Below are 9,765 nucleotides of genomic sequence, written 5' to 3' on the forward strand. Positions count from 1 at the left end.
ATGTTGTGATATGTAGATGCAATACATCAGTATAAAAATAATAATGTATAAATGGATTGCTATGAAAAGAACAAAGTCTTTCACAAGAAGAAAATCATTACCTTATGTATTCCATACAACTATCATAGGGACTTCAAATGGATTTGAGAAAAACAAACAAACTGAAGATTAGAATCACTGAGAAATATTATGATACATGTACTCCTGTCCCATATCCATACGTCCATAATGGCATTTAGGTGAAATGTCATGTTTATCCCGTAGAGATAACAGATAGATTAACTTGAAAACTTTTAATTTTGAAATAAGTTTATATTTAAAGAGGAGTGTAAGGATGGTACAGAGCATTCTTAAATGCTGTTCTCCAGCTTTCCTTAATGTTAACATCTTACATAAACATAGTATATTTGTCAAAACTGAGAAATTAAACATTGGTATAATGCTATAAACTAAACTACAGGCTCTCATTGGATTCCATTAGCTGTTCTGTTAGCATCCTTTTTCTGTTCAGGATCCAACCTGAAATTCCACTGCATTCTTTTTTTTTTTTTTTTTTTAATTATTTGTTTGGTCACACCAGGTCTAGGTTGTGGCATGTGGGATCTAGTTCCCTGACCAGGAATGGAACCCAGGCCCCCTGCATTGGAAGCATGGAGTTTTAGCCACCAGAACACCAGGGTCCCAAAATTCTACTGCGTTCTGTTGTATTTGTCATCCTGAGTCTCCTCTTCCTGGCGTTTTCTCATAATTTCCTTATTTTTCATGACTTGAGACTTTTGAAACCTATGTATTTTATAGTATTTTCCTCAGTCTGGATTTCTCTGGTGTTTTCTTATGGATGGGGGTTATAAGTTTGACGGGAATACCACAGAGATGAAGAGCCCCCTTCATCACATCATATCGTAATATCTTATGATTCTAACATAATTTGTTATTGGTGATATTAACTGTGATCACCTGGATAGCAGCATCTGTCAGGTTCCTCCTCTGTGAGGTGTCTTGTGTTCTGTTTCCATGCTCTCTGTTCCTTATAAGTGAGTCAGACGTTTAGACCACACTCAATAGAAGAAAGTGAAAGTTTAGTCACTCAGTCGTGTCTGACTCTCTGCGACCTCATGGACTGTAGACTACCAGCCTCCTCCGTCCATGGGATTTTCCTGGCAAGAACGCTGGAGTGGCTTGCCATTTCCTTCTCCAGAGGATCTTCCCGACCCAGGGATCAAACCCGGGTCTCCCACATTGTAGGCAGACGCTTTACGGTCTGAGCCGCCAGGGAAGTTTGACCACACTCAAAGGAGAGGGGAATTAAGCTCAACCTCCTGGAGTAAAGAGTGTCAAGGAATTTTAAAGAAGCATTCTGTATTACTTGCCATAAAAAAATGAAATCTTGCCATTTGTGACAACATGGATGAACTTATTTATATTAATGAAATAAGTCAGACAGAGGAAGACAAATACTGATGATTTCACTTATATGTGGAATCTGAAAAACCAAACGAATAACTAACAGAAACAGTCATGCAAACAGCTGTTTGCCAGAGGGGAGGAAGGGGGACGGAATGAATAGGTGAAGGAGATTAAGAGATATAAACTTCCAGTTACAAAATAAATGAGTCATGGGGATAAAATGTACAGTGTGGGGAATGTAGTCCATAATAACGTAGCATCTTTGTATGGTGATAGATGTAACCAGAGTTACATGGTGATCATTTTGAAATGTATAGACATATCAAGTCATTATGTTGTGCACCAGAGTTTACAAAAGAGGTCAAGTATACTTCAATTAAAATATAAAGCAAAAGGGAAAGGAAAGGGAAAAACCACAGTAATTATTAAGTATTTTAGGGGAGACACTTTGAGACTCTGAATGTGTCCCATTTTTAAAGGTTTGCCCACTAATTTTAGCATTCATCCCTGGACCTTGCTGGCAGCATATACTGTGGCGTTCCAGTGCTCATGTTCTACTTCCCTTGTTCTTTCACATGTGTTACTTGGAATCCTTCTCTGAAGAATACTTGTCTCTTCTCCCACATTTGCCTTCCCAGGTGGCTCAGTGGTTAAAGAATCCATCTGCAATGCAGGAGAGGCATTGGGTTTGATCCCTGGGTCAGGAAGATCCCCCGGAGGAGGAAATGGCAATCCACTCCAGTATCCCTGCTGGGAAATCCCATGGACAGAAGAGCGTGGCAGGCTACAGTCCATGGGGTCACGAAGAGTTGGACGTGACTGAGCACCCCCATTTGTGTTTTATTCAATCATTTATTTATATCCATAGGACTCATGGATACTATTTTCTTCTTTAGGTTATAGTCTGGCACTATAATGATACCTATTTTATTGCTCACGTTGTTCAAGTTTTGCTCATTGGTTGTTTTTTCATGTTAGTTCTTGAAAAACCGCATCCTTTGTTCTTCTTAGGTTGACTTTTATTAGCAAGCAAGAACAAAAATCCAATTCAAAAGTTAGTTTAAACACATTCCTAAAACTCCATCAAATTTTATTATAAATGAACAGTATTTTCCATATTATGACAAGTCTTGTCATTTTCCTTCAACTAGACATTATTTAAATTTAGAACCTTGTGATTCTTACAGGTTAATAACACCACCCACTTACCTGTGTCTTAAGCCTAATGATTACCATTTTTAGTAAGTATTGCAAGGATCTTGAGTGAAAGTCTTAAAGAGTAATTACTAATGTTAAGAGCTTTTTAAGAGCTTTCTAAAGTGAGAGATTGGAGAAACCTTTCAGTTCAGTTCAGTTGCTTAGTCGTGTCTGACTCTTTGCAACCCCGTGGACGGCAGTATGCCAGGCTTCCCTGTCCATCACCAACTCCCGGAGCCTACTCAAACTCATATCCATTGAGTCGGTGATGCCTTCCAACCATCTCGTCCTCTGTCTTCCCCTTCTCCTTCCGCCTTTAATCTTTCCCAGCATCAGGATCTTTTCAAATGAGTCAGTTCTTCGCATCAGGTGGCCAAAGTATTGGGGTTTCAGCTTCAGCATCAATCCTTCCAATGAATATTCAGGACTGTGCCCAAAATTTGAGAGTTAAAAACTTTTCAATCAATGTATTCTGGTTCTTTGTAAAACTTACTGAAATGTAACATATTCTGGAGAGATGAGTTTCAGAGAATTTCTGACTAATTATTTTGACTGGAAAAGATTTCTTAAGAAACCTATGCTAGGAGACATTTATTTCTAGACTTGGTTTTAGGAGACTGCTTGATGTTAGTTTTGGAAGAACTGTTTCAATCTCTGGAATGTAGATATCTGGTTTTGGCAAGTACAACTAACTTCTGGGGTTGTATGGCAGAGTGACTGCCTTGAACTGAATTCTCAGAAGTGATCTGGAGGAGGCTCTAGGGAGAGGAACACAATGATAGAAGAGGCTAAGTTAGTACTTGCCTGGAGAATCCCCATGGACAGAGAAGCCTGGCGGGCTACGGTCCATAGGGTCACAAAGAGTAGGACACGATGGAAGCGACTTAGCAAGCACAAGTTAGTACAACTGGGAGGTTATCTCACTGGGCTTTCCAATTGGGGAGAGCTTGAAGAGGAAGAGAAGAAGGTTCTGTTTTGCAAATGGGAGCTTTATGTAATCGTATCATATCTGTGCCGAAAGTTGTGAAGAATTTCAGGAGTGAAAAGTTATGTAAGGAACTCATTGTCAGGAAGATAGTTTACATTTTCTTAGCTTGCTTTTACTTATTGAACATGATAAATCCAAGCTGAACAAAATGATGCGCTTTCCGATAGATTGGTTTCGGATGCCCCATTCTGATTCTTAGTTGTTTTATCGATCATCACCAACTGAGTTCTTGCTGTGCCCCGCAGGGACACTAGTCACAGAGGATACTGCTGGAAGACCCAAGCCCTGCATTCGGGGCTCTTTAGAATAGCGGGGGAGCGGGCGCTGGGTAACCTGTAATAAGCGCAGAGCAAGGCCCAGGGGAGCCTGACGGCTTTGGGCGCACAGTGCAGGCGCACAGTGCAGGCGCACGCTGTCAGACTTCTGGCTTAGCATAGACTTCCCAGAGTGCAGTTCCCGACTGAGCCAGAAGGGGGAGCACCAGGCAGCCAAATACGGGCAGAAGACGCCCAGTGAGGGTAGAGAACCGCAAGCCCAGAACCCTGAAGACCCCCAGCGTGTCTTGGGAACTGCTGGGAGTTCATCCTGGCTGGTGGGGGGGGGGTGGTGGTGGGAATTGGGGGGAAGAGGTGGGCAGGGTGACTGGAAGCTTCATGGGGTGAGGTGAAGCTTCTCCTGAAGATTGTGGGAAGCCACTGTCAGGGGAAGCAATTGTGGGGTTTACCTGCTGGGTCCCCCCAATCACCTGTCACCTAAGGGCCATCAGAAGGCTTCGTCTTTCGTTCTCTTCCAACCCCTGGTTTGTGAGTCTCTTTGTAAGAGGCATGACTAATACTTGCAGTTCCAGTTTGTGATGATGGGCCTTTCCCATTTAATGGATAATACAAAAGACTTGGAGTTCTTAGACACAGTGCAATTTGTGGAAAGCTTTGTTAAACAAACAATAACATCCATCTCCTACACAAGACATTCCTTCAAGACTAGGAGGTGTGGTTGGCTGTTTAATGCACAAAAACGGACACAGAGAGCTAAGGAAAAGAAACAAAAGTGTATGTTCCAATCAAGACCTTCTACTAGGAAGGTCAGAAACATTCCAGGGGGCAGGGCCACCCCTCCCCCAGCACCAAGTGTAACCAGCTGCTTAGGAATTGGGTTTTTGATAATATTGAGGCCATCCTGTTACTTCACATCCCTCTCCCCTTCTCTTTCCACTAAAGCCATTCATTAAATGAAGACAAACTTCTTTCGCCACCAGTAGAGTCTGTAACACTAGAGGATGAGATGGTTAGATAGCATCACCGACTCAATGGACATGAGTTTGAGCAAACTCTGGGAGATAGTGAAGGACAAGGAAACCTGGTATGCTGCAGTCTATGAAGGTTGCAAAGTGTCAGATACAACTTAGCAACTTAACAACAACAACAGAGTCTGTAACCACATGTTACATAATAATTTAGCACTTCTTTTATCTATTTTGCTTATTCCATGAATATTTAATGTTAAAGTGCTGCAGACTCCCTAGAAGGCAGGCATCTTGTATATTCTTTTCCATTCTTCTTAGAATTGAGTCTAAGGGAACTATATGCAAAAAAATGACTTTGTATTGATATGAAAGCAAGAGAATTTGTGACTCTCAGACAGGGTGTGTTTTCTCTAGAGCAGTAGTATCTTTGGGACTGATTTAAGGCCTTTGGTAAATCGTTTGGCTGTTTCTGTGCCTTGAAAAATTTCAGTAAATAGGACAAAACCTATTCTGGTTTTCTTCTAAGATTGTTATTAGAAGGACTCATTAATTCACTGATTCATTCATCCAACAATTATTTCCTGAGAGTCTACTCTAGGTCTGGCATTTATTTTTAAAAAATGTAGCAAACTTTATCTTTTTACTCATCCTGTGGATATGTATTTTTAAAAATTAATGTATCTGGCTGTGTTGGGTCTTAGTTGTGGCACTGGGGATCTTCACTGTGACCAGCAGGATCTTTTGTTACAGCACATGGACTCTGTAGTTGTAGCAAGCAGGTTTAGTTGCTCCAAGGCATGTGGGATCTTAGTTTCCCATCCAGGGATTGAACCCATGTCCCCTGAATTGGAAGATGGATTCATAACCACTGAACTGCCAGGGAAATCTCTACTCAAAGTGTGAAAGTGTTAGCCACTCAGTCGTGTCTGATTCTTTGTGACCCCATGGACTGTATCCCGCCAGGCTCCTCCATCCATGGGATTTTCCAGGCAAGAACACTGGAGTGGGGTGCCATTTCCTTCTCCAGGGCATCTTCCCCACCCAGAGATAGAACCTGGGTCTCCCACATTTGCAGGCAGACTCTTTACTGTCTGAGCTACCAGGATACCTCTATCTCATCTAATTCATTAGGACATTTTTATTTTTTAGAATTTCTGTAATTTTTATTAATTTTTTTCTGGCCATGCTGGGACTTGTAGTGTGTGGGCTTTCTCTAGTTGTGGAGCTTGGGCTTTGTTGCCCCACAGCATGTGGGATCTTAGTTTCCTGACCAGGGATCAAACCCCTGCACTGGAAGGCAGATTCTTAACCACTGTACCACCAGGGAAGTCCCACTGCCCTTTTGATAAGAACAATCACTAGCTGGAGGCCTGGCATTGTTTTAGGCATTGGAGATGCAACAGTGAGCCAATCAGACAAAAGTCCTTAATATCAGATTTATGTTTTACAGTGGGGAGATGCACTAAGTGAATAAATATTATATATGTAGTTACAGTAATAAGTTCTATGGGGAAAACTAAGCCAGAAAAGAGGGAATAGAGAGCTAGTTGGGAAGGTGGGTTTGCAATTTTAATCTTGAATAGGAAGATCAGGGAATTACTCACTAAAAAGACATTTGAAGGCAAAGAACTGAAGGAGAAGTAGCTACCCATGTGGGTTCCAGCAGAACATTTTAAGAAGTGGCAAGCTAAAATGCCTCATGCAAAAGTATGTCTAGAATATTTAAAGAAGAGTGAAGAATTCAATGTGGTTGGAAAAGGATATGGCAAATGGGAGGATTGTTGGAGAGGTTAGAAGGTTGCTGGGGAGGGGTATTTTGGAGAAAGACCAGGACCATTATAGACTTTTAATTCTTTAAAATGTATTTTAAAATAAAAACTGTATATATTTATTGTGTTCCACATGACTTGATATACATAGTGAAATGATTACTACAGTCAAACCAACACATTATTTCCCATATGTGTCTGTGATGAGTTCAGTTGAGATCTACTTTCTTAGCATATTTTGGTTATTCAATACAGTCTTATTAACTATAGCCATCATGCTGAGCCTTGGCTCTTTAGACTTGTTCATCCCACATAACTGCAACTTTTTACCCTCTGACCAGCATCTCCTCATTTCTCTCCTTCTCCCAAACCCTGGTACCCACTATTCTACTCTCTGTTTCTATGAATTCATTTCTTTATAAAAAATTTTTACTCACAAGTGTGATCAGACAATATTTCTCTTTGTCTGTCTTATTTTACTTGGAATATGTCCTCCAGGTTCATCCATGATTTTTCAAATGGCAGGATTTCCTTCTTCTTTTATGGTTGATTAATCTTCCATTGTGTATATAATATATACACACACCACATTTTCTTTGTCTATTTGTATAGACATCAGCAGAAACCAAGATTGCTTGCGTGTCTTGACCAGTGTCAGTAATACTGCAGGGAACATGGTAGGGGGGGGGGGGGCGGGCAGATATCTCTTTGAGGTAGTGATTTCACTTCCTTCAGCGACATAGCCAGAAGGAGGATTGCTGAATCCCATGGTAGTTCTATTTTTCTTTGCAGAACTTCCATGCTGTTTTCCATAGTAGCTGCACCAATTTCCATTCCCACCAACAGAGTAAAAGGGTTTCCTCTTCCCCACATCTTTCTCGAGACAGTGATTTCATTTCCTTCAGCTACATACTGAGGAGGGGAAATGCTGGCGCCTATGGCAGTTCTGGCGGCTCAGACAGTAAAGTATCCGCTCACAACGCGGGAGACCTGGGTTCGATTCCTGGGTCGGGAAGATCCCCTGGAGGAAGCATGGCTACCCACTCCAGTATTCTTGCCTGGAGAGTCCTGATGGACAGAGGAGCCTGGTGGGCTACAGTCCACGGGGTCGTAGAGAGTCAGACACAGCTGGGCAACTAGCATGTGGCAGTTCTATTTCTAACTTTTTGAGGAACCTCCATACTGTTTTCCATAGTAGCTGCACCAATTTACATTCCCCTCAAGAGTACAAGTGTCTCCTTTCCCCTCATCCTCTCAGCACTTAACTGCTTGTCTTTTTGATGATGGCCGCTCTAATAGGTGTGAGGTGATACTTCACTGTGGCTTTTTGATTTGCATTTTCCTGATGATTAGTCATGTTGAACACTTTCTGTGTTTCTCTTCACTCGATTGTTTCCTTTGCTGCGTTCAACAATAAAGGAATGTTTTATGAGTCAGCTATATGGGAATATTATATAGTCAGAAAAATTATGCTTTTGATGAATATGTAATTTAATGGGGAAATGTACACAGTATGTTTCAGAAAGCAAACGTAAATTTACATACAGAATTATCCCGGATATTTTTGTATATGTGTGTAAGGGTGTATATGTACACACAGAATAAGGGTGAGTGGGGTGTGGTGCAGTGATGGAGTGGGTCCTTGTCTCTCTCATTGTTCAGTGACCTTCAAGCCTGAAACACCCTGACCCTGAGCATTAATGCAGTGTTAGGCTCACAGGAGTGAGTAAAACTGGTTTATTGAATATTGATGGAGGAATCCTTTCATCAGTTTACCAGATCTTGAGTTTTACCAGACACTTGACTGTATTATATTTAACTCTCACAGAAATCTTCTCTACTTTAAGGTAATAGGAAACTAGTTTGAGTTGACTTCTTAACAGTCTGCATAAAGTCTGTAATAACTTTGAGTGTTTAACATCTTGGGAAAAAAAAAAAAAGACAAACTCCATTGGCTAGGGGCATGCCTATGTAATGCATGCATTTACTGCCCTCTTGTGGAATTAACTTCTAATAGCAAGTTAATTTTTTAAAGTGTTTTCCAGAGGAGCCTGGCCGGCTATAGCCCGTGGGGTTGCAGAGTCAGACACGACTGAGCGACTGAGCACGCCCGCACACATGCTTTACAGGGTTGTGGTAGTTTCTGCCGTATATCAGTGTGGATCAGCTGTCAGGCACTGCAGTTGCTCAGTCGTGTCCGACTCCTTGTGACCCCGAGAACGGCAGCACGCCAGGCTTCCCTGTCCTTCACCAACTCCCACAGCTTGCTCAAACTCATGTCCATCGAGTCGGTGATGCCATCCAACCATCTCATCCTCTATCGCCCCCTTCTCCTCCTGTGTTTAATCTTTCCTAGCATCAGGGTCTTTTCCAATGAGTCAGTTCTTCGCAACAGGTGGCCAAAATATTGGAGTTTCAGCTTCAGCATCAGTCCTTCCAATGAATATTCAGGACTGATTTTCTTTAGGATGGACTGGTTGGATCTCCTCACTGTCCAAAGGACTCTCAAGTCTTCTCCAACACCACAGTTCAAAAACATCACTTCTTCGGTACTCAGTTTTCTTTATAGTCCAACTCTCACATCCATACATGACTACTGGAAAAACCATAGCCTTGACTAGACAGACCTTTGTTGGCAGAATAATGTCTCTGCTTTTTAATATGCTGTCTAGGTTGGTCATAACTTTTGTTCTAAGGAGCAAGATCTTTTAATTTCATGGCTGCAGTCACCATCTGCAGTGATTTTGGAGCCCCACCCCCACCCCCCACCAAAAAGGCTCTCACTGTATACACATATTCCCTCCTTCTTGATTGGGTGGTTGAGTTCCTGACCTCTGCTTCTCTGGGGTCTCACTCCCCCCTTCCCCCAAGGAAACAAAGAACCCATCTCAAGGGCAGCATCTCCCACTGTCACAACATTACAGAGAATGATCCCCCTGGACACTCCCTTCACTATGTGTTTCTCAATTTGCTCAGTGCCTTGGGGAAGGGGCTCTCCTTTGTGGTGGGGAGCAGCTTACACTTGAGAAATTCACACCAGCATTCCTATCTCCTCAAACCTTTGGATTCCCTCCTCCCCATCACATCAGGAAAGTTCTGACATACTCCTGCCCTGCCAATTGTGCAATGGAAAAGGGGAGAGAGAGAGACTCTGCCGTGGG

This window comes from Cervus canadensis, unplaced genomic scaffold (assembly GCF_019320065.1).
Source record: "Cervus canadensis isolate Bull #8, Minnesota unplaced genomic scaffold, ASM1932006v1 Scaffold_043, whole genome shotgun sequence".
NCBI classification, from domain to species: domain Eukaryota; kingdom Metazoa; phylum Chordata; class Mammalia; order Artiodactyla; family Cervidae; genus Cervus; species Cervus canadensis.